Raw genomic sequence first — 24,530 nt, forward strand, 5'->3', positions numbered from 1 at the left:
AAGCTGCATATGGTTCATCTCCCAAAGATAAAATTTACTAAGAGTTATTCTGTCTGAATTATGTGTATTCAATTATCAAATAAAATGTTGACCTTGTGAATTATAATAATGATAAATAGGGATTCTTAATACCTGTTATCTATCATATTTAACAGATATTTTCACATCTTTCTCTTGTGGTAAGATGCTTCTGGTAAGATGATGATAGTTGCTCCACTGTCTTTTGTTCTATAGAAGTGTTCACTAGCTTTAACATTTATATATTTTCAAAGTTTAGTTAAGATTGAATTCACATATTCAAAGTGTTTAATTTGAGGACATTTACAACATAGGGTTGTGCAGCCATCAACATAGTCTTAAGTTTAGAACATCATTCATCCTTCAAAGAGAAACTCAGAGTCTATTCATGCTTCACAACCAGCATCTTGACCAATTCTTAGGGAACCCTAATATCCATCATTGTATGTTTGCTTTTGATGTGTTTATCAAACAAACAAAAAATCATACAATATATGGCCTTTTGTAACACATTTATTTTACCATCATTTATTTAAAGTTTTTGTGCATATTGTAGAATAGTATCAGTATTTATTTCCTTTTACTGTCAAATAATATTCCATTTATCAGTTAGTTGGTATATGGTTTCTAGATTCTGGTTATTTTGAATAATGCTGCTTGTAGTATACAGTAAAAGATTTTGTGCAAAGATATGTTCATTTCTCTTGAGTGTTTCCCCAACAATGAAATTGCTAGGTCATACCACAACTACATACGGAACATGCTGAGAAACTATCAAACGTTTTTTTCAGTGTGGAAGCCCTCTTCTGTGTTTCCACTGGCAATGTTTAGAGCTCCAGTTGCTCCACACCATGGCTGCTCTTGCTATTTTCTTTCTATGATTCTGGGGTGTGCTGTGGCATCTCAGTGTGGCTTTGGTTGGTCTTTCTTAAAAGCTCAAAGAGTTTAAACAATTTTTCATGTGCTTTTGGCCACTTGCATAATTTTTGTGGAGAAAATCTTATTCATATATTTTCCCTATTTTTAATTGGCTTATTTTTCTTCTTAGTATGAAGTGTGTTGTTTAATACATATTCTGGAAACAAGTTCCCTTCTTAGATACCAGATTTGTTATTATTTCTTCAATTCTGTGTGTAAGATTTTAACTTTGCTAATGGCATACTTTTCAGATGGAAAATCTTTTAATTTTAATGATGTCTAAGTTACTATTCAAATTTACTATTATGTCTAAGTGATATTCAAAGTTACTATTATGTACTAATATTTAAAAAATATTTTTATAACTTACATTTATGGAAATTCAGTTAATCAATTGCAGTGTCTTCCAATTTATTCTATAAAAGCCAACACTAGTTTTGATTATTTTTATCTTAAGATTAGAGTAATAAACTAATTTGAAAATAATTTTTAACTGATATCAAACTTACTTCCAATGAAGGACAGAGATTTAAAATATAGGCTTTAATGTAAAAGTGACAGAGCTTTCTTATACCACCTGCCTGTACTCACAGAACACTTCCTCATAATTGCCATTCCCCACCAAAGTGATGCAGTTGTTATAACTGATGAAACTGCATGGTCATATGATTTTCATGCAAAACAGTTAACAACAGCCTTTGCTCTTTATGAATATTCTGTGGATTTTGACTAACATGATGGCAGAACACATATTTATAATAACATGCAAATTAAAGTTTTATATTTTCCACAATGGCACATGGTTGAAATCATGTAATATTAATTTTTGCAAACTGATTCCATTTACTAGTAGTGTGCTTATAAATTTCCTCTGTGTTTTTCCCATGGTTTGATGTGTTATTTCTTTTTAAAAGAGAATAATACTCCATTCATTTTATATATAAACTGGATATACCACAGCTTTTCTATTTATTAACCTTCTGAAAGACATCTTGATTTCTTTTAAATTTGGCAATCAGTTTTGAGAAAACTGCTACAAATATCTATACACAGAGTTTGTGTAGACATAGGTTTCCAACTTGTTTTGTGAATAAAAAGGGTTGTGATTGCTGAATCTTATAGTAAGGGTGTGCATAAGAAACTGCCAATCATCAAATGTGAGTCTACCATTTTCCATTCCTAGTGACAGTGAGAGTTCCTGTTTCTGTGCAACTTCACTCTTTTTGGTATTTCCTGTTCTGGATTTGGACATTTTATTAGGTGTCCAGTAGTATTTCATTTTTGTCTTGATTTTCATTCTCCAATGACATATGCTGAGGGGCTTCATCAGCTTATAAGTAGCCTATCTTCTCTGATGATGTGTCTACTAAAGTCTTTGGCCCAATTTTAAATAAGGTTGGTGGTTGCTTTCTTTTTACTGAGTTTTAAGGATTCTTTGTGTAATTTGGATAATAGTGACTTATTAGAAAATTTTTTGCTAATATTTTCTCTACATCTGTGGTTGCTTTTTAATTATCTTATATTATGTTTTACAGAAAGGAAAAAATGAATGTTATGAAAATCATAACACCAACTCTTTAATCTTCATGAATGTCTGCTTTATCTCCATGGTAGCCCCTCAATGGATTATGGATTTTGTGACCCAGCAAGAACATCATTTCCTACAACGGCTTCATAGTCCAGATATTTATGTCATCTCCTTTGGTGCCACCAAGTGTTGAGGGCCATCTTGTACAAGATGGCGCCTGGCAGTGAGCCAAAGGGCACTGGCTACCAAAATAAGGAAGTACCCAAAAAGGTTGCTTGCCTACTAGTTCCTTGGAGACTTATGACGTGTTAACACCAGGCTCTAGGATTGGCTATCCAATATCATGCTGCGCGTGGACAGCTCGTGATTCATATAGTGCTATGCTGACATTCCTCTACATGCTCTCCTGCATGAGAGAAAGCTTTGCTATAATTGGCTGATGAGCTAGGAGCCTGGGGGAGGAGAGATGGAGAGGGTAGAAGAAGGGAGATAGTGGGAGAACAAAGGAGGCATAAAACCAGGGAGGATGCAATAAATCTGGTCAACTAAAGATTGGTGGTGTCTCCTTTTTCTGTGCCATTTCTGCTGGACAGAACAAGTGGTGGCCCGCACGGAGAGCTTCTTCCTCCTTCTGCGTCCTCCCACGTAAGTAACTTAAGGTAAGCTATAGGAAAACTAAGTAACTTAAGGTAAGCTATAGGAAAACTAAGTAACTTTAGGTAAGCTATAGGAAAACTGTAGGATAACCCCGGTAAAGGGAGGCCACATAAATCCGGTGAAGGGAGTCTGCATAGCCCTGGTAAAGGGAGGTCTCATAACTCCAGGATGGGATCATAAGTGTCAAGAAATCAAATGAAAGGAATCATACAAGATGTACTTAAGTCTAATGGAACTGCCATAAAACGATCTACTGTAACAGCATATGTAACTAAACTGGCCAAGGTTAGTCCTTGGTTTTTGGAAGAGGGAGTCCTACATATTCCACAATGGGAACATCATAAAGAGGATCTTATTAAAGCAGAAAAGCAATCCCCATTACCTAGAGGTACTTTTCCCATGTGGCAGCTCATAAAGGAATGTCTAACATCTAAAAAAGATAAAATAATAACTTTAGTAAAAAAAAGGAAATATGTGTCTGGAAGAGATAAAGAAACAACTAAGTGTAAATTCTCATAAAGAGGAAGAAGAGGAGGAGGGGCTTACTGGGGAGGAATTAGAAAGAGCATCAAGGACACGGTCGCCCCCAATCGGGAAGGAATACCAATCCCTTCCTGGAGGCAGCCGCTCCACCTCAAGCAGTCTGCCCCCTATATCCCCCAAAGTACCCTTGGGAGGAGTTAGCGCATGCTATAAATCAGATGTGTTTTTCACCAAGGGGAGAAGAAATCCCCCTTAGGGAAACCTCAGCAGTCCCACAATTCTTCCCTGTGATAGAGGACCAAAATAGACAAAGATTCCACCAACCTCTAGATTTCAAAACAGTAAAAAATTTTAAGGAAGCAGTGGCTACGTACGATCCACAGGCCCCATTTACAATTCGTATGTTGGAATCAGTATCGGGGCTAAATCTAGTGCCAGAAGATTGGAAAAGGGTATGTGAAGCTGTGCTATCAGGGGGGCAGTACCTAGTGTGGAAAACTGCATGGCAGGAAGCCTCATTAGAAACGGCATGCTGGAACACTGCCACAGGCTTTCCTCAAAGAAATGTAGAAATGTTAACAGGAGAAGGAAACTATGAAGTTGCTCAACAGCAGATTATTTATGATCCTGGGGTGTACGCACAAATTGCTGCTGCTGCCACTAAAGCCTGGAAGTTAATTCAAGGGTCAGGAGATTTACAGGGGCAGTTGTCCAAGGTGATTCAGGGAAGTAATGAACCATTTGCAGATTTTGTTGATAGACTAATCCAAATGGCTGCTAGAGTATTTGGGGATTCAGAACAAGCTATGCTCTTAATAAAACAATTAGCTTATGAGCAAGCAAATAGATGGTGTAAAGAAGCTATAAGACCATGGAAAAATAAAGATTTAAGTACTTATATAAAGGTCTGCAGGGATATGAATGATGCAGTCATTACAGGACAAGTAACAGCTGCTGCTCTTCATGGGCCAAATCAGGGGCAATCAAGAATTAAAGGAATAATATGCTTTAAGTGTGGGTAAGAAGGGCACTTCAGAAGAGACTGCCCTGAAAGGCCCACAGGATTAAAGCCCAGGGGAACACCTAAGACTAGAGAATAGCAAGGGACAAATCAACCTGCCCTAGGTCTATGTCCCCGGTGCCAAAAAGGAAGGCACTGGGCAAAATATTGTACATCAAGATTTGATATAGAGAGATATCCTATGCCAGCCCAGTCAATAAATGGCCAGGGGGGGGCCAACCCGGGGCCCTCAAACATACGGGGCCTTTCAGAATCCCATAGTACAGATCCCCACTCACAACCACTTCCGACTATCTCCTCGTTGTCCTGAGGAACATCAGGGAGCGGGAGATTGGACCTCTGTGCCTCGCCTGACTTGTTTTAACTCCAGAAATGGGAGTACAAGTGGTCCCCATGGGTGTACATGGACCACTCCCTGAGGGCACAGCAGGATTATTGTTAGGTGGAATTCCACAACTCTGTCAGGTTTACTAGTATTGCCAGGAGTCATTGATTCTGACTATACTGGAGAAATAAAGATTATGTTATCTTCCCCTTGAGGGGTATCTCTTGTTTCTCCAGGAGATAAGAAAGCACAAATATTGATATTGTCTAGCCATCATGGGGCCTTTCCCACTTCACAAATGACTGGAATAAACAATGGATTTGGATCCACAGGATCAGGTGTCTTTTGGGCACAAGCAACAAAAAATAGACCCATGCTTAAATTAAAAGTTAATGGTACTCCCATAGAGGGTCTAATAGACATGGGTGCTGACATCTCTATTATAAGACAGAAGGACTGTAACAAATCATGGCCTGTTACAGCATCCAGTACTACCTTATGGGGACTTGGATTTGCCCAAACCCCATTACAAAGTTCAGCTGTATTATCTTGGGAGGACCCTGATGGGAAAAGGGGGACATTCCAAACTTATGTATTAGCTCAACTGCCTATCATTCTTTGGGGAAGAGACATTTTAACACAGATGGATGTTGTCATTTCTTCCTCAGTTGAACAAAATATTTCCTGTCTAAACCCAATCCTTTTACCAGTCATAGTGGGACAAGGTTATATCCCTGGAAAAGGACTAGGCAAGAATCTACAAGGTATGACCTTCCCCATTCAAGCTGAAGGACAAACAGGGACTAAGGGGCTGGGTTTTCCGGAGGGGCCACTGAACCATTAAAGATAACATGGAAATCCAATAATCCTATCTGGGTCCCCCAGTGGCCCCTTTCTAAGAAAAAATAGAGGCGGCCCAGGAAATAGTTAATCAAAAATTGAAGGAAAATCATATCATTCCTTCCACTTCCCCTTGGAATACATCCATTTTTGTCATAAAAAAGAAGTCTGAGAAATGGCGACTCTTGCAAGATCTGAGAGCCATAAATTCCAGTATGCAGATTATGGGCCCGGTGTAACTGGGTCTCCCCTCCTTAGCTGCTGTTCCAAAACATTATCATATAATCTCTATAGATATGGAAGATTGTTTCTTTTCCATTCCTGTTTATCCTGAGAATAGCCCTCGATGTGCCTTTTCAGTTCCTTCTTTAAATAATTAAGGGCCTAATACTAGATACCAATGGGTGGTCCTTCTGCAGGAAATGGCAAACAGTCCCACTATGTTTCAAATATATGTGGCCAGGCTATATCACAGGTTAGACAAAATTATAAAGAACTTTATTGTCTCCATTATATGGATGATAATCTTTTGGCTCACAGAAAACAGGAGACTTTATTTAGGGCATTTAATGATATTATTAAAACCCTAGAAAATGGGGATTACATGTGGCCCCAGAAAAGGTGCAAAACCACAGCCCTATTACCTTTCTAGGACATCAAATATTAGATACCTGTGTTAGGCCACAAGAAATTCAATTAACCACGAAAAAGCTTAAGACTCTAAATGATTTCCAAAAATTATTTGGTGATATAAATTGGATAAGGCCAAATTTGGGAATCACCACTGGTCAATTTAAGCCTCTGTTTGATATTCTCCAAGGAGATTCAGACCCTACATCCCCCAGAAATTTAACTCCTGAAGGTAGAAAAGCCTTGAGGTTAGTAGAACAAGCTTTAGAAAATGCTCATAGTGATAGAGTTGATCTATCCTTGCCTTTTAGCCTCATAGTGTTATATTCTAAATATACTCCTACAGGTCTATTATGGCAAACAGGACTCCTGATATGGATCCATTTGCCAGTGTCCCCCAAAAATGTTGTTTCCCTGTATCCTGTGGTGGTGGCAAATCTAGTTACATTAGGACTTAAGACAGCCCTTCGAGTTTTTGGAGTTCATCCTCAGATGCTTATTGTCCCGTACACGGCAAAACAGATTGAAATACTAGTTAACAGTAATGAAGATTGGGCAATTGTCTATTGTTCCACCTTGGCCACATTTGATAATCACTTGCCAAGTTCACCTATTGTCAGCTTCTTCAAAAGACATCCTGTTATTTTTCCTCAGGTTGTTAAGGCTCAACCTATCCCAGTAGTAAATACAATCTTTACAGATGGCTCCTCCTCTGGTACAGCTACAGTAGTTTCTGATAAAGTACAGACTATCATTACTTCTCATAAGTCTGCTCAAAAACCTGAACTAGAAGCAATAATAACTGCCTTACAAACATTTCCTGGGGAATCATTAAATATTTATATTGATAGTCTCTATATTGCCCAGCTTGTGCCCAGGCTTGAGACAGCTGGACCCATTAGTCCTCAATCTACCTTACAACAATGCTTTTATCAAGTACAAACTCTTCTGTGGGCTCACAAAGAACCTTTTATATAGGCCATATCAGAGCACATTCCGGCTTACCTGGGCCTTTAGCTCAAGGAAATTGTACTGCAGACTCAGCTACTCGAGATCCTCATGTGTTTAACATTGTACAAAAATCAATTAATTTCCATAAAGATTTTCATGTCAATGCTACTCTTCTCAAAATAAAATATAACACTATAAAAGAACAAGCCAGAAATATAGTAAAATCAGTGTTCTGCCTGTGTGCCTTATTTATCTGTTCCTCATTTTGGAGTCAATCCTAGAGGACTCCTTCCAAATCATCTATGGCAGATGGATGTCACCCATATCCCTGAATTTGGTACTTTAAGATTTGTACATGTAACTGTAGATACCTACTCAGGATATATATTTGCTACCGCCCATACAGGGGAAAAGACAAAAGATGTAATCAGTCATTGCCTTCAAACCTTTGCTACTATGAGAAGGCCAAAATCATTTAAAACAGATAATGGACCTGCATATACTTCTTCTTCATTTCAACAGTTTTGCTCAAAGTTTAATATCTATCATTCTACAGGATTGCCCTACAATCCACAAGGACAAGCTATCATGGAAAGGGCTAATCAAACATTGAAATTCTGCTCAACTAAACAAAAATGGGTAATAGGGGCATTAGCCCCTCCCAAGAACAGACTTAACCTTGCTTTATTCACCTTCAATTTTTCACTTTGGATGCTATGGGCTGTACTGCAGCTGATAGGCATTTTAGTGGAAAGTCTGGTGGCCATCCACAAAAGACATCTTGACTGGGTCCTGGAAAGGACTTGTCCCAGTATTAATTTGGGGGAGAGGATCTGTTGTGTTTTTCCTCAGGACCAACAACAACCTATCTGGGTTCTGGAGCACTTGGTAAGAACTATCCATAAGAAAGAAAATGGCACCGAAACACAATATGATGGTGATGGTGGTAAGCCTGCTGTTGTTAGCTCTTCCTAAAACTTTTGGGGATATATCACTCATGGCACACAAGTTTTCCCTCAATTATTTCCTAGTACAGAACTTCTAGGTATTCCTTACCTACCAGCTGGTTCCACTGTAAAACCACTTATTACTAGTCTAAACTTCACGTTAAGAGGTAGTCTTTGCTTCCTCTGGTTAGCCACCTCAGAAACTGCCATAATACAGGGAGGCAATCTCTCTCTCATTCATTAAAGGTACAGTCTAAAGCAAACCTATATATAGGGAAGTAATACACCTATTTATAGTTATACAGGGTGCGAGGCCAATTACTCTTCCTTTTATCAGGCTTACCCCCTACTCCTGTATGTGTCACGACTCCATTTGTGTTCATTCTGTCTAACAGTTCTAAGTTTAATATTAACATTACTAATAACAATGATAATGATACTGAGGTCCTTAAATGTGTTATGTGTTAAGAGTGTTATGTGTTATGTGTTAAGAGTGTTATGTGTCTAGTTGTTGGGATGCTTCACTATTTCCTCTGGCTGTGATTGCCAGGATTCCAAAATTCATTCCAGTCCCAGTGACCTTAATTCATAGTGAGTGGAATTTCCTACCCATGAAAGCAAAAAGAGATTTTGGTATCTCAGCCATTATAGCCATCACTGTTGCTGCGACAGCTGCTGCGGCTGCTACCACTGTTGCTGGACTTGCCCTAGAATTGCTATTCCTACTGCTCATGAGCTCAACAATCTGTCACAATCCACTGCCAAAAAATTGACAGCCCAGGAAAACATCAATGCACATCTCACCATGGGAATCCTGATTCTAAACCAAAGAGTGAACTTACTACAAGAATAAGTGGACATGTTGACTGTTACTGCACAGACGGGCTGTCTAGTGCATGCCCAAGCACTATGTGTTACACCTATACCCTATTCTAATATTACTGCTGCTACAAATCTGTCCAAACAGCTTGGAAACATGCTTAATGGGACATGTACTAAAGAGTTTTCTAATTTGACTACCCTATTAAGAAATTCTATATTTGTGGTAAAGAGTACTCAGGTCAAGGTCCCGGGTATGCCAGAAGTCATTAGTTTCTTACAGTCAGTGTTACAATTTGGTAAACAATGGATGGGAAGTTTTGCTATGATGGGATTGTTGTTCTTGCTGTTATTATTGTTGCTCAGATATCTGTTATCTCTAAGGAGTCATCAAAGACGGCAAGCATTGGTGGTATGGCAAGCCCTTATGGCCATGGACCAAGGCTCTGATCCTCAGATTTGGCTCTCCCAATTACAGGACTGGTAGTCAATGATGGGTAAGCACATGGTGGACTTTATACCAACCTAAGACAGGGATCAAAGCATGCCAACAGCTCTTTGACTCCCAATGACTGGTAAGGATAAAGTCTGACTCTGGTACCTAAGACAGGCACAGTCGCTGTCCTTTTCTTTTTATAACAAAAAGGGGGAGCCCGTTGAGGGCTGTCTTGGACAAGATGGCACCTGGCAGTGAGCCAAAGGGCACTGGTTACCAAAATAAGGAAGTACCCCAAAAGGTTGCTTGCCTACTAGTTCCTTGGAGACTTATGACGTGTTAACACCAGGCTCTAGGATTGGCTATTCAATATCATGCTGCGCGTGGACAGCTCATGATTCATATAGTGCTATGCTGACATTCCTCTACATTCTCTCCTGCATGAGAGAAAGCTTTGCTATAATTGGCTGACAAGCCAAGAGCCTGGGGGAGGAGAGATGGAGAGGGTAGAAGAAGGGAGATAGTGGGAGAACAAAGGAGGCATAAAACCAGGGAGGATGCAATAAATCTGGTCAACTAAAGATTGATGGTGTCTCCTTTCTCCGCGCCAGTTCCACTGGATGGAACAACCAAGATTTTCATCCTGGTGTCCCTGGTTATGACCACTATCCAGCCATCTGCAGGTTTCACTCTCTGGTCATCTTGAGTAGCCATCGTTCATTATGAGGAGTTGTGTGGTGTCATCCACAGTGGCAAGCCTTGGGGAATAAAGAACACTATCCCCTCTCTTTCTGTTGCTTTATGTCTGTAATTGTACACATTGGAAATGGATCAGATTATCCTCAGGGCACTCTTAAATTTTGCAGTCTGTAACTTATTCTGCCCTTCATAATTCCACACATAAAGGACATTCAAATAATGTTATTGAAACAAAGTATAAAAAGTGTAGTTATCTCCTGATATAGAAAAAAAAGATATTGTGATGGAAATACCTACCACAGGTAGAAATATGCCCTATGCACTCCCATTTGGTGGTTTTAATTGCAGTAAAAATAAGGTAATGTCAAAAAAATGTACATGTTGTATATTTTAACTCTTTCACTTAACAAATTTTGTTTCTAAAAGCAATGCATTGTAATTATTCTGCTCACATTTGACTAATGTAAGTTAACTATGAATTAATTCTTCATACAATAATAGCAGATCAAGGAGGTTTTAGCTTAGCTTCTTAGATATCGATCTGGAAAAGATTACCTCCTGGAAAGATTGTCCAATTCAGGAAAGTGAAGGTGAACAGAAAAGTCTATAGCTGCAGGGTCTAGATCTATATATTTGATCGAACCAAGAGATGCCTTACCACCACTGAGGTACATCACCAATCCTTTTTAAATTTTGTGAGTGTCTTGCTAAGTTTCTTAAGACCTTACTAAATCACACAGGTTGATCTCAAAATTGAAATCCTTCTTCAGCCTCCAAAATTGCTGGCATTACAGAGGTGAGCCACCATGCCCAGCTCTGCTCCTTATTTATAATAAGCATGTTCTTTTTGTGCATGTAGGCAGCATTATTAACTCCCAAATTAAATTTATTATGAGAACACTGTCATCTTTTTTCTCCCCAAATAAAACAGACCTTCATCTGTTTTACCATGTGTCATATTTAACTTTGTATTTATCTTTTCTTAACTTTCCCTTAACAATTATTCAACAACAGAGGGATGAGAGAGGATCTTCCCATGAACGGTCAATATTAAGTTAATCTCTTTTTATGTGTCCAAAAAGAAATAGTTGAAGGGAAGTTAATTTTTTAACTTTTAAATGAAAAAAGATGTTACTATTTTTATCAGCAAAGGCTGCACACTAAGTGACATCTGCCATTGCTGTAACACTTTAAGACTGGCAGTTGATATTGTCATCATGTATCTATAAAATAAAATGCTGTTATTGATCAGACTTGATCTGCATAATGGGGACAGTCTGAGTTCTCATGGAAATTGGTCATGTCCTCATAACAATCAAGAGGAGACTCCCTGAGGTCCTCCAGGGGGATTAGTTCAGTAACTTCTGTGAATGACGTAAGTTTATGAAGTCACTGATGAAAACTTGAATATTATCATGTGTTCCACTTCCTACATTTTGAAAGTCATGAATCTGACAGCTGCCACCCTGCTAGGACACCGCAACTTCCATATCATACCTAACCCCCAAATTCAAGAATTAAGTGCAAAGGAACACAGGAAAGAGTACTGTTAATAAAATGAATCAAATAGATTCATGTACTGATTACACCAAATTTTATCAGTTTGGACCCTAGTGTGAAGGACAGAAGAACAGTTGGGAGTAAATATCCAAATGCACTGTTGGGATTCCATTGACTCACGGAGCTCTTGGACTCTATGAAACACATCATTTGAAAGTTTGCACAAACCTTAGCACCATCACTTCTTTCTTTCTTCCTCTTCTTTTTTAAAAGTCATTTGTTCAGCTAAACCCAGATAATAAGACTATGAACATTATATCCTTGATTTTTTTATAAGTAAAAGGAAGAATGTGACATGGATATTAAAGGGAAAGAAAAAACAAGGAAGCAAGCATAAAGTGAAATATAATAAGAGGAATAGGAAATGAAAAAGCAATACCATAATGGTCAAATTTAATATTAATTAAGACTTTTACTTAAAAACCTAGAAGAATATTAGGCCACCCTTACAGTTCAGTTCAGGAATATATCATGAATGAAAATGATCTTACCTCATGGAGAATTATACAGAAATGGATATATACCCAATTAAGTAAAAAAGCAGTGAACTCCCATATCACAATTAAATGGCACACTATTGCATTCAAATAGAAATTTCAAAAGAGTAGCACAATTAAACTTTTATCAATGAAATAAAACAGATTATAATATTATATGAAATTACTATTAAATATGAAGATCCAAGGTTATTAACTCAAGGAACAAAGTATGGAATCATAAAATTACTTGTGTTTGAATTGGTTTGAATTAGGGTAAGGTCCTCAATGTGAGAATCAGTTGGTTTTAAAATAAAGCAAAGGCATTTTTAATTTCATAAAATTTCAAAAGTAAACTTTACATTAAATCTCATTGTAAGTGTTGTGATTTGTGTTTGATTATGGTGAAAGTCTTTGAGAAAATGCTCTCCCCATGGTCATTATGATATTAAATCATTGCTTTAAAATATACCTTACAAGCAGAGAAAAGAGCATTCCTGGTCAAAGATTTCATGGAATGACAGATTTTATTAGGTGAGAGAACCAAGAATTCTGATGTCTAGTACCCTTTGTGTTTAGGGAATCAGAAATATCTAGGTACTGATTATTCACAAAACAATTCTTCAAGCTTCATTTATTTCATTTTGGATATTTGCACCAAAATTATACTAGGGAGACAGAGGAAAAAAGAAAAAATCAAACTCTGCAAAATACTGATGAAATCCTTTTGTTCTCTAACAAATATAGAGTGTTTGATGGCATAGGAATTAGTGCAAGGGCTGTGTTTAAATATTTGCAATGTAATTGCAAGACACTATGTAAAGCAATTACATAGAAAAACATTAGGATGATAAGATGATAATGTGCATCTATATGTAACTATGAAGCAGGGTATTAAAAGCATGATAAGAAGCTGCCAGCAGGGTGCGGTAGCATGTGCCTGTAATCCCAGAGGCCCCGGAGGCTAAGGCAGGAGAATCTTAAGTTCAAAGCCAGTCTCAGTAAAAGCAAGGTGCTAAGCAACTGATTGAGAACCTGTCACTAAATAAAATACAAAATAGGGTTGGGATTGTGGCTCAGAAGTCAACTACCCCTGAGTTCAATCCCCAGTATCTCCACCCACTAGAAAAGGAAAATGTCAATCATTGCACAGCAAAGTGAGAGACTCTTCCACTTTTAAATGATCAGAAAGGGGAGGGCGTATAATCATTTTAAGTGGGTCTTGATTTCAGGAGATAGAAGATTTCTAGAATTTTATGGTATAGACACTAGAGGAGAAGTAGTGTGAAGATGCTCATTTTCGTCTAAAGCAGTCAAAAACATAATTCACAGTTGTCGAAAAATTCTATGATTTGAGTTGTCTTATACTGAAGTGATTCTCAGTGGAGAATCATACTTTTTGCTAAATTCAGATCAAAAGCAACAGAGGAAGAAAAGTGTAAAAGCAGGGATATGTGCCTGATTTTGAATCTGAATTACAGTATTGTTATTATGTTGTACCATCATCATTATCATTAGTGTGTAATGCAGACTAAACTTGAAATAGTCAAAAAGCAGAGAGTCTCTGGGGAAATAATGCTGCAGAAAGGCTAACTGAGAGCACCAGTTTCAACAGCAACAGAAAGCAATGAACTAGACAATTGATGAAAGGATGGGGTTACAGGGGCACGACCTACAATGACAGGAATCATTTAAGTCTGTGGCCTGACTTTATGAAGAACCTAACAAGCCCCTTAGAGTAACTCCATGTGCCCTTTTCTATCCAAACTTAAAATGGCCTCACTATTGTGTCTGGAACTCCAACACAGAAGGTCCACTTAAATTAAATTTAATCCATTTAAATTAAACCAAGCATTTCCTAAGCCTATCATAATAATCACTAAAGGACAATCTCTTCCTGAAATGTTGAGTTCACCCAGATGGAGAGAAATCATATATTCTGGAAGAAGACAAAAAATTGGAAAGAAACATGAGGGATGCAGATATTAAAGGCCACTCTTTCCTTTGTATGCTTTGTTGTTTGTAGATGTTCGGAGACTGGGTTCACCTAGGGTAAGGACAAATGACTACTACCTTACCTAGCCTTACCCAGCACGCTTACTCAGGCTTCTGAGATCGATTGAGCTCTGAAGGCACAGATCTAATTTTAATTAGAGTTGCACAGGACATATATAGGCACATTATCCAATTAGGTTAACACCCTTGTTAAAGTATAACAGAGTCAACCTATAGGTGAACTTTACGTCTAGGTAGTGTAAACAAACCAAACATGCCCAAGTGATTCTGCGCAGCAGCAACAGGTCTAAGACAAAGGACTGGGGGTTCCATAAGCTCCTGCACACAGCATGAGGCAAGGCAGCACAGGTGAGCTCACATCACAGCTTGCTGGGATGCTTGACAGAATGAGGCCTTCCCTCAGCTCTAGCTCAGCCTCAGCAACTGCAAAGACCTTCATCCCAAGGCAAGTCTTTACCATTACCTCAGTGTCTCTGTCCAGACTGTTTGGCTTACTTAGACCATGGTGTCAGTGACTGCTGTCAGATAAGCTTGAGATATGTTCCCTACAGTTGTTGTTATTGATATATTTTTCACTTACTTGACAAATGTTTAAAATGTCGAGCCAGAGTAAATTCTGGGGAATCCTCCATGACTCTGAGTTTAAAGGTAGAAAAATATCCTGAGACTCCATTTCCCCCCTTTCAAATCAAACAGGGTTTCCTTATCTCCACAAATTTCTTCTTTTCTGCTTATTTTCTATTTTATTCTAACCCACAGGAGAAATTCACTATCAAGGTAGAAATTACAATCTGTATGGTGAAATTAAATGAAATTAAAAACCTGTCCTTTTACAAATGAGAAAACCAAAGCTCCTTAGTGGTAAATGATTTATCCAGTATACAATAAAACCATTCCAGAGTCAGGGTTGTGTAAGAGTCCTCTTCTTTCAACCACACAATCCAGTACCACTTCACTGTAGGAGCTTGAGCTCAGCAGGGACCTAAGTTCATCCACAGAAATACCTGAAGGGGAGTCTGCAGAAGTCACTCAGTATTGACACACTAAGGACCCCTTAGTGAACATAGTGACCAGGCTTGGCAGTATTCAGAAGGGACAACATGGACATGTTTTTACTTCTATGATCAAAGTAAAGGAATATCAGATATACCATTAGCACCATATCTCCAAACAGAGCACTTCCAAATGTTGATTATATCTTTTATAAGAAGAGAACTAAGAGAATTATTATCCACAAATAAATATTAGCAAAAATATGTAAGATAAACTCTTGATTAGTTAAGTGACTTTGTTAACACTTAGATGTGATTTATTATTCTGTACTGGCTTCCTTATTCAAAGTGAATACATTAGATATATAACTGAGGAAAAATGATCAGAATACATGCACTATAACTAGTGTAGGGATGCATGGCAATCCACAGTCAATGCCCATTTTTCAATCTTCTAGTACTGTGTTCATTGGTTTATTCTGAGTTGGAAATAAGTGCTGATAGTCTTTCTAATTTTTGTTTTTCAGGTAATGTGATTCTTTTGGGAATTTGGCCTACTGAATTCATTACATGGAAAAACAAAAAGTAACTGAGTTTATCTTCTGGGGCCTTTCTTAGAACCCAGAAGTGGAGGAAGTCTGTTTTGTGGTGTTCTCCTTCTTCCACACAGTGATTCTGCTGGGAAGCCTCCTCATCATGCTGACAGTTTGCATGGGCAATCTGTTCAAGTCTCCCATGTATTTCTTTCTCAACTTCTTGTCTTCTTGACATTCATTATTCTTCATTCACAGCACCCAAGATGATTGTTGACCTGTTAGCAAAGAACAAAACCATCTCTTATGCAGGGTGCATGCTGCTACTCTGTGGGGTGCATTTGTTAGAAAGCACTGAGGACCTGCTTCTCCAAGTGCCCCTCAAAGCCTCTCCATCTGTGGCTCAGACATCACTGTGCTTTTCCTCTTCTTCTTTTCCTCTTCTTCAACTATGTCAGGGCTTTTCTGCCAGCAATGACAAAGTGTATGCTCTGTTGACACCATTGTTTTTCCCTCACATAGCCCCATCATTTACACACTGAGAAATACAGACATGAAGAATGGGACAGAGAGAGAGTTGGACCAAGACAAGCTGAAGGTCATTGAAGCCTCTCATGTTGGAGCCCTTTGTCTGATCTGGTTCCCTACCCAGAATCAATGTCAGCAAACACAGAAGTGCCAAGGTAGGATGTGCTGTCACCCAAAGGAGCAAGTCTTGAGGAGAAAAGACCTCTGGCTGCTCTCTTTCTGTTGCTTTATTGCTCTGAGATTTTACACAAGAGAAATAGACCACATTACCTCTAGGTCTCTCCTAGTCCTGACATTCTTTAACTTATACTGTCCTTCACCATCCCACACAAAATGAACTTTATAATTCTGTTATCAGGGCAAAGTTTAAGAACTGTAGGTCTGTCCTGCATTAGGAAACAAACTTCTCATCTGAAAAACCTGCTATATGTATAAGGAGCTGCTAACTGACTTCATTCATCAGTTTTCATTGCACTAAAAAAAAAAAAAATGAAACTAACTGAGCCCAATTGCTCCCCCCGACACTGCAGACAGAACCCCCAACACCTCAGACAGAACCTGTCACTGAGCCTGCCTACCTGATCCACCACAGAAGGACACTGTGCCTGCCCCCTGTGCTGACTAAGCACACCCTCACTGGGGTTCCTCAACTTCCTTGGAGGCTGGTGCAGGCACTTTTAGTTATTCCTGAGGGTGTGGCCATCATCATTGGAAGGGCAGCTCGCTTCCTGAGACACCTACAGGAGACTGAAGTCCCTTTGACAGGTACCTGTATTTACTCACTTACATCCTACACCTTTCCCCATCCTTTTCCTCAACAATTAGAAATACTGTAAATAGTAATTGAACTCATCCTGTTTATTACAATAATGTTAAAGTCTTTACAGGGACTCTCTGCTTCAGGGATGCATTTTCTCTGTATTGGGTGCTGCTATTGTTGATCTCTCCTTCAAAGGAGAGGTACTTGAAAATTCAGGATCACATTAAGCCTGCAGGGGGGAAACTTCAGTACCTCTGATCCTCACTGCTAGAAGGGAACATACAGAAACAATATGAGAAAACAGGGGAAGAAAGTGTCCCTAACAAATTAAAATGCTAATTTGATAGCATCCAATGACAGCATGACAGTACAAATGACAGAAACAGAATTTAGAACCTGCATAATTAAAATGATCTGTGAAGCAAAAGACAAGAAAAGAGAGCAAATGCAAGCAATGCATGATCATTCCAATAAACAGTTAAAAGAGCAAATGCAGGAAGCAAAAGAACATTTCAATAAAGAGGTAGAGATTCTGAAAAGAAAAAAAAAACCAAATTCTTCAAATGAAAGAAACAATAAAGCAAATTAAAAACTCAATAGAAAGCATCACCAACAGCATAGATCTTGTGGAAGACAGAATGTCAGACAATGAAGACAAAATATTTAATCTTGAAAATAAAGTTGAATGAACCGAGAATATGTTATGAAGTCATGAACAGAACCTCCAGGAATTATGGTATATCATGAAATGACCGAATTTAAGAATTATTGAGATTGAGGAAGGCACAGAGATACAAACCAAAGGAATGAACAACATGTTCAACAAAGTAATATCAGAAAATTTCCCAAGCCTGAAAAATGAAATGACAAATCAAATACAAGAGACTTACAGAACACCAGGTGCACAAAATTACAACGGATCCATACCAAGACACATTGTAATGAAAATGTATCACATACAAAATAAAGATAGGATTTTAAAGACCGTGAGAGAAAGGTGTCAGATTACATATAAGAGAAAAGTAATACAGATATCAGCAGATTTCTCAGCCCAGACTCTAAAAGCAAGAAGAGCCTGGAACAATATATTTCAAACTCTGAAAGAACATGGAAGCCAACCAAGAATCCTATACCCAGAAAAACTAACCTTGAGAATTGATGTTGAAATAAAATCTTTCCACGATAAACAAAAGTTAAAAGGATTTACAAATAGGAAGCCTGCCTCAGAACATACTCAGCAAAATATTTCATGAGGAGGAAGTGAACAACAATACAAATCAGTAAAGGGAGGAACTACCCTAAAGGAAAAGACAATCAAAGGGGAAACCAAGTTAAAAACTAAAAATAAGCCAAATGACTGGAATTACAAATCATATCACAATAATAGCCATGAATGTTAATGGCCTAAACTCAATAATCAAAAGACATAGATTGGCAGATTGGATTAAAAAGAAAGACTCAACAATATGCTTCCTTCAAGGGACTCATCTCATAGAAAAAGACATCCACAGACTAAAGGCGAAAGGATGGGGAAAGACATACCATGCACATGGACCCAGTAAAAAAGTAGGAGTCTCCATCCTCATATCAGATAAAGTGGACTTCAAACTGAATTAGTCAGAAAGGTTAAAGAAGGACATTTCATACAGCTTAAAGGAAGCATAAAACAGCAAGGCATATTGATTTTAAATATTTATGCCCCAAACAATGGAGCATCTATGTATATCAAACAAACCTTCTTAATTTTAAGAATCAAATAGACCAAAGCACAATAATAGTGGGGAACTTTAACACACTGCTCTCACCACTGGATAGATCCTCCAAACAAAAACTGAACAAAGAATCTATGGAACTAAATAATACTATCAATGATATAGACTTAATAGACATTTACAGAGTATTTCATCCATCTTTAAGTGAATATACTTTCTTCTCAGCACCTCATGTACCTTTCACTGAAATAGACCATATGCTATGCCACAAAGAAGTTATTAATAAATATAAAAATATAGAAATGCTACCTTGTAATCTATCAGATCATAATGGAATGCAATTAGAAATAAACAAGGCCCTAGGTTCGATCCCCAGCACCCAAAAAAAAAAAAAAAAAAAAGAAATGAACAATAAAATAACAAACAAAAAATACTCATACACCTGGAGACTAAACTATATGTTATTGAATGATGCAATGATAACAGAAGACATCAGGGAAGAAATAAAAAAAAAATCTTAGAGATAATGAGAACAATGACACAACATATCAAAATTTCTGGGACACTCTGAAAGCACTAGTAAGAGGAAAGTTAATTGCATTGAGTTCATGCATTAAAAAAATAAAAAGTCAACAACTAAATGACCTAACATTACATCTCAAAGACCCAGGAAAAAAAAAAAAAAAGAAGAGATCAACACGAGAAACAGTAGAAGATAGAAAATAATTAAAATCAGAGCTAAAATCAATGAAATTGAAACAAGAGAACAATTCAAAAAATTGACAAAATAGGTTGGTTCTTTGAAAAAGTAGAAAAAATTGATAAACTCTTAGCCACATTAATGAAGAGGAGAGAGAAAACTCAAATTACTAGAATTTGTGATGGAAAAGAAAGATCATGACTTACACCATTGAAATACATAACATAAATAGAAGCTACTTTGAATATCTATATTCCAACAAAATAGAAAATATCAAACACATTGACAAAATGACAAATTGTTAGAGACATATGATCCCTCCGAACTGAATCAGGAAGATGTACACAATTCAAATAGATCAATTTCAAGCACCAAAATAGAAGAAGCCATCAAAAGCCTACCAACCAAGAAAAACCCAGGACAAGATGGATTCTCAGTTGAATTCTACAAGACCTTTAAAAAAGAACTAATACCAATATTCCTCAAAGAATTCCAAGAAAGAGAAAAGGAGGGAATCCTTCCAAATTCACTCTATGAGTCTAGTATACTCTACTACCAAAACCAAAGTCTTATCAAGGAAAGAAAACTTTAGACCAATAGCCCTGATGAACATAGATGCAAAAATCCTTAACGAAATACTGGCAAATTGCATACAAAAATAGATTAAATATATAGTATACCATGATCAAGTGGGGTTTATACCAGGGATGCAAGTTGGCTTCAACATTCAGAAATCAATAAATGTAATTCATCACATTAATAGCCTTTAAGTTAAGAATCATATGATAATTTCAATAGATGCTGAGAAAACAATTGATAAAATACAGCACCCGTTCATGATTAAAAACACTAGAAAAAATAGAAATAGTAGGACATACCTCAACATTGTAAAGGCCATCTATGCTAATACCACAGTCAACATTATTCTTTTTTTAATTCATTTTTATTGTAAACAAATGGGATACATCTTGTTTCTCTGTTTGTACATTAAGTAGAGGCATACAATTTGTGTAATCTTACATTTACCTAGGGTAATAGTTTTTGATTCATTCTGTTTCTTTTTCTCCTATCCTCACCCCTCCCACCCCTCTTATCCCTCTATAGAGTCTCTCCTTCCTCCATTCCTGGCCCCTTACCATCCCCTATATGTGTCATCATCCGCTTATCAGTGACATCATTTGTCCTTTGGTTTTTTGAGATTGGCTTATCTCACTTGGCATGATATCCTCCAACTGCATCCATTTGCCTGCAAATGCCATAATTTTATTATTCTTTATGACTGAGTAATATTCCATGGTATATATACATATACCACAGTTTCTTTATCCATTCATCAATTGAGGGGCATCTAGGTTGGTTTCACAATCTGGCTATTGTGAATAGAGAAGCTATGAACATTTTTGTGGCTGTATCTCTGAAGTATGCTGATTTTAAGTCCTTTGAGTATAGGCCAAGGAGTGGGATAGCTGGGTCAAATGGTGGGTCCATTACAATATTTCTAAGTAATTTCCAAACTGCTTTAAAGAGTGGCTAACTAATTTGCAGCCCCATCGGCAATGTATGAGTGTACCTTTTCCCTACATCCTCGCCAACACCTATTGTTGCTTATATTCTTGATAATTGCCATTCTAATTGGGGTGAGATAGAATCTTAGGTTAGTTTTTGATTTGCATTTCTCTTATTACTGACAATGTTGAACATTTTTTCATATGTTTGTTGATTGCTTGTAGATCTTCTGTGAAGTGTCTGTTCATATACTTAGCCCATTTGTTGATTGGATTATTTGTATTCTTGGTGTATATAAAGTTTTTTGAGTACTTTATATATTCTGGAAATTAATGCTCTATCTGAAGTATGAGTGGCAAAGATTTTCTCCTACTCTGTAGGCTCTCTTTTTGCATTGCTGATAGTTTCCTTTGCTGAGAGAAAGCTATTTAGTTTGAATCTGTCCCAGTTATTGATTCTTGCTTTTAATTCTTGTGCTATGGGAGTCCTGTTAAGGAAGTCTGATCCTAAGCTGACATGTTGAAGATTTGGACCTACTTTTTCTTCTATAAGATACAGGGTCTCTGGTCTGATTCTGAAGTCCTTGATCCATTGTGAGTTGATTTTTGTGCAGGGTGAGAGACAGGGGTTTAGTTTCATTCTGTTGCATATGGATTTCCAGTTTTCCAGCACCATTTGTTGAAGAGGCTATTTTTTCTCCATTGCATATTTTTGGCACCTTTGTCTAGTATGAGAAAATTGTATTCATTTGAGTTTGTGTCTATGTCCTCTATTCTGTACCATTGATCTACCTGTCTATTTTGGTGCCAATACCATGCCATTTTTGTTACTATTGCTTTATAGTATAGTTGAAGATCTGGTATTGCAATAACCCCTGCTTCACTCTTCCTGCTAAGGATTGCTTTAGCTATTCTGGGATTCTTATTCTCCAAGATGAATTTCATAATTGTTTGCTCTGTTTCTGTAAGGTATGTCATTGGGAGATTAATTGGAATTGCATTGAATGTGTATAGCACTTTTGGTAGTATGGCCATTTTGACAATATTAGTTCTGCCTATCCAAGAACATGGGAGATCTTCCCATCTTCTAAGGTTTTCTTTAATTTCTTTCCTTAGTGTTCTGTAGTTCTCATCATAGAGGTCTTTCACCTCTTTTGTTAGATTGATTCCAAAGTATTTTATTTTTTTCAAAGCTATTGTGAATGGAGTAGTTTTCCTGAATTCTCTTTCTGAAGATTCATCATTTATGTATAAAAATTCATTGGATTTATGAGCATTAATCTTATATCCTGCTACTTTACTGAATTCACTTAAGAGTTCTAAAAGTTTATGGTGGAATTTTCTGGTTCCTCTAAATATATAATCATGTCATCAGCAAATAGGGATAGTTTGAGTTCTGCTTTTCCTATTCATATCCCTTTAATTTCCTTGATCTGTCTAATTGCTCTGTCTAGATTTTTGAGGACAATGTTGAATAGAAGTGTGAAAAAGGGCATCCCTACCTTGTTCCAGTTTTTAGGGGGAATGTTTTCAGTTTTTCACCATTTAGAATGATATTGGCCATGGCCTTAGCATCGATGGCCTTTACAATGTTAAGGAATGTTCCCACTATCCTTATTTTTTCCAGTGTTTTGAGCATGAAGGGATGCTGTATTTTATCAAATGTTTTTTCTGCATCTATTGCAATAACCCTGTGGTTCTTGACTTTAAGTCTATTAATATGGTGAATTACATTTATTGATTTCTGGATGTTGCACCAACCTTGCATCCCTGGGATAAAACCCACTTGATCGTGGTGCACTATCTTTTTAATATATTTTTGTATGAGATTTACTAAGATTTTGTTGAGAATTGTTGCATCAATATCCATTAAGGATATTGGTCTGAAATTTTCTTTCCTTGATGTGTCTCTGTCTGGTTTAGGTATCAGGGTAATATTGCCTTCATAGAATGAGTTTGGGAGGGTTCCCTCCTCTTCTATTTCATGAGATACTTTGAGAAGTATTGGAATGAGCTCTTCTTTAAAGGTTTTGTAGAACTTGACTGAGAACCCATCTGGTCCTGGACTTTTCTTTGTTGGTAGGCTTTTGGTGACTTCTTCTATTTAATTATCTGAAATTGATCTATTTAAATTGTGTATGCCCTCCTGGTTCAGTTTAGGGGATTCATATGTCTCTAGAAACCTGTTGATGTCTTCAAAATTTTCTATTTTTTTGGAGTATAGATTTTTAAAATAGCTTCTAATTATGTTTTGTATTTCAATCATGTCTGTTGTGATATATCCTTGTTCATTCTGAATCTTAGCAATTTGAGTTTTCTCTCTTCTCTTTGTTATTGTGTCTAAGGGTTTATTTATTTTTTTATTTTTTTAAGGAACCAACTCTTTATTTTGTCAATTTTTCAATTGTTTCTTTTGTTTCAATTTCATTGATTTCCACTCTGATTTTAACTATTTCCTGTCTTCTACTACTTTTGGTGTTGCTCTGTTCTTCTTTTTCTAGGACTTTGAGCCTTAGTGTTAGATTGCTTATTTGTTGATTGTTTCTTCTTTTATTGAATATGCTCCATGAAATAAATTTTCCTCTAAGTACTGCTTTCATAGTGTCCCAGAGATTTTGATATGTTGTTTCTTTGTTCTCATTTACCTCTAAGAATTTTTAAAATTTCCTTCCTGATATCTTCTGTTATCCATTCATCATACAATAGCTTATTGTTTAATCTTCAGGTGTTGGAGTACTTTCTGTTTTTTACTCAGTCATTTATTTGTAATTTCAATCCATTATGATCTGATAGAATACAAGGTACTATTGCTATCTTCTTTTATTTGCTAACAGTTGTTTTGTGGCATAATATATGGTCTATTTTAGAGAAGGATCCATGTGCTACTGAGAAGAAAGTGTATTTGCTTTTTGTTGGATGGTATATTCTATAAATGTCCATTAAGTCTAAATTATTGATTGTGTTTTTGAGATCTATGGTTTCTTTGCTCAGTTTTTGTTTGGAGGATCTGTTCAGTGGTAAGAGAGGTGTCTTAAAATAACCTAGTGTTATTGTGTTGTGTACTATTTGATTTCTGGCATTGAGAAGGATTTGTTTGATGTATATGGATGGGCCAATGTTTGGGGCATAGATATTTATGATTGTTATGTCTTGCTGATTTATGCTTCCCTTAAGCAGTATGAAATGTCCTTCTTTATCACTTCTGACTAACTTTGGCTTGAAGTCCACATTATCTGAAATGAGGATGGATACTCCATTTTTTTTTGCTGTGTCCATGTGCATGGTATAATTTTCCCCATCTTTAGTCTGTGGGAATCTCTTTCTATGAGATGAGTGTCTTGCAGTCAGCAAATTGTTGGGTCTTTCTTTTTAATCCAATCTGCCAGTCTATGCCCTTTGATTGATGAGTTCAGGCCATTAACATTCAGGGTTATTATTGAGATATGATTTGTATTCCTGGTCATTTGGCTCATTTT

The sequence above is a fragment of the Sciurus carolinensis genome, chromosome 11 (genome assembly GCF_902686445.1).
Source record: "Sciurus carolinensis chromosome 11, mSciCar1.2, whole genome shotgun sequence".
Classification (NCBI taxonomy): domain Eukaryota; kingdom Metazoa; phylum Chordata; class Mammalia; order Rodentia; family Sciuridae; genus Sciurus; species Sciurus carolinensis.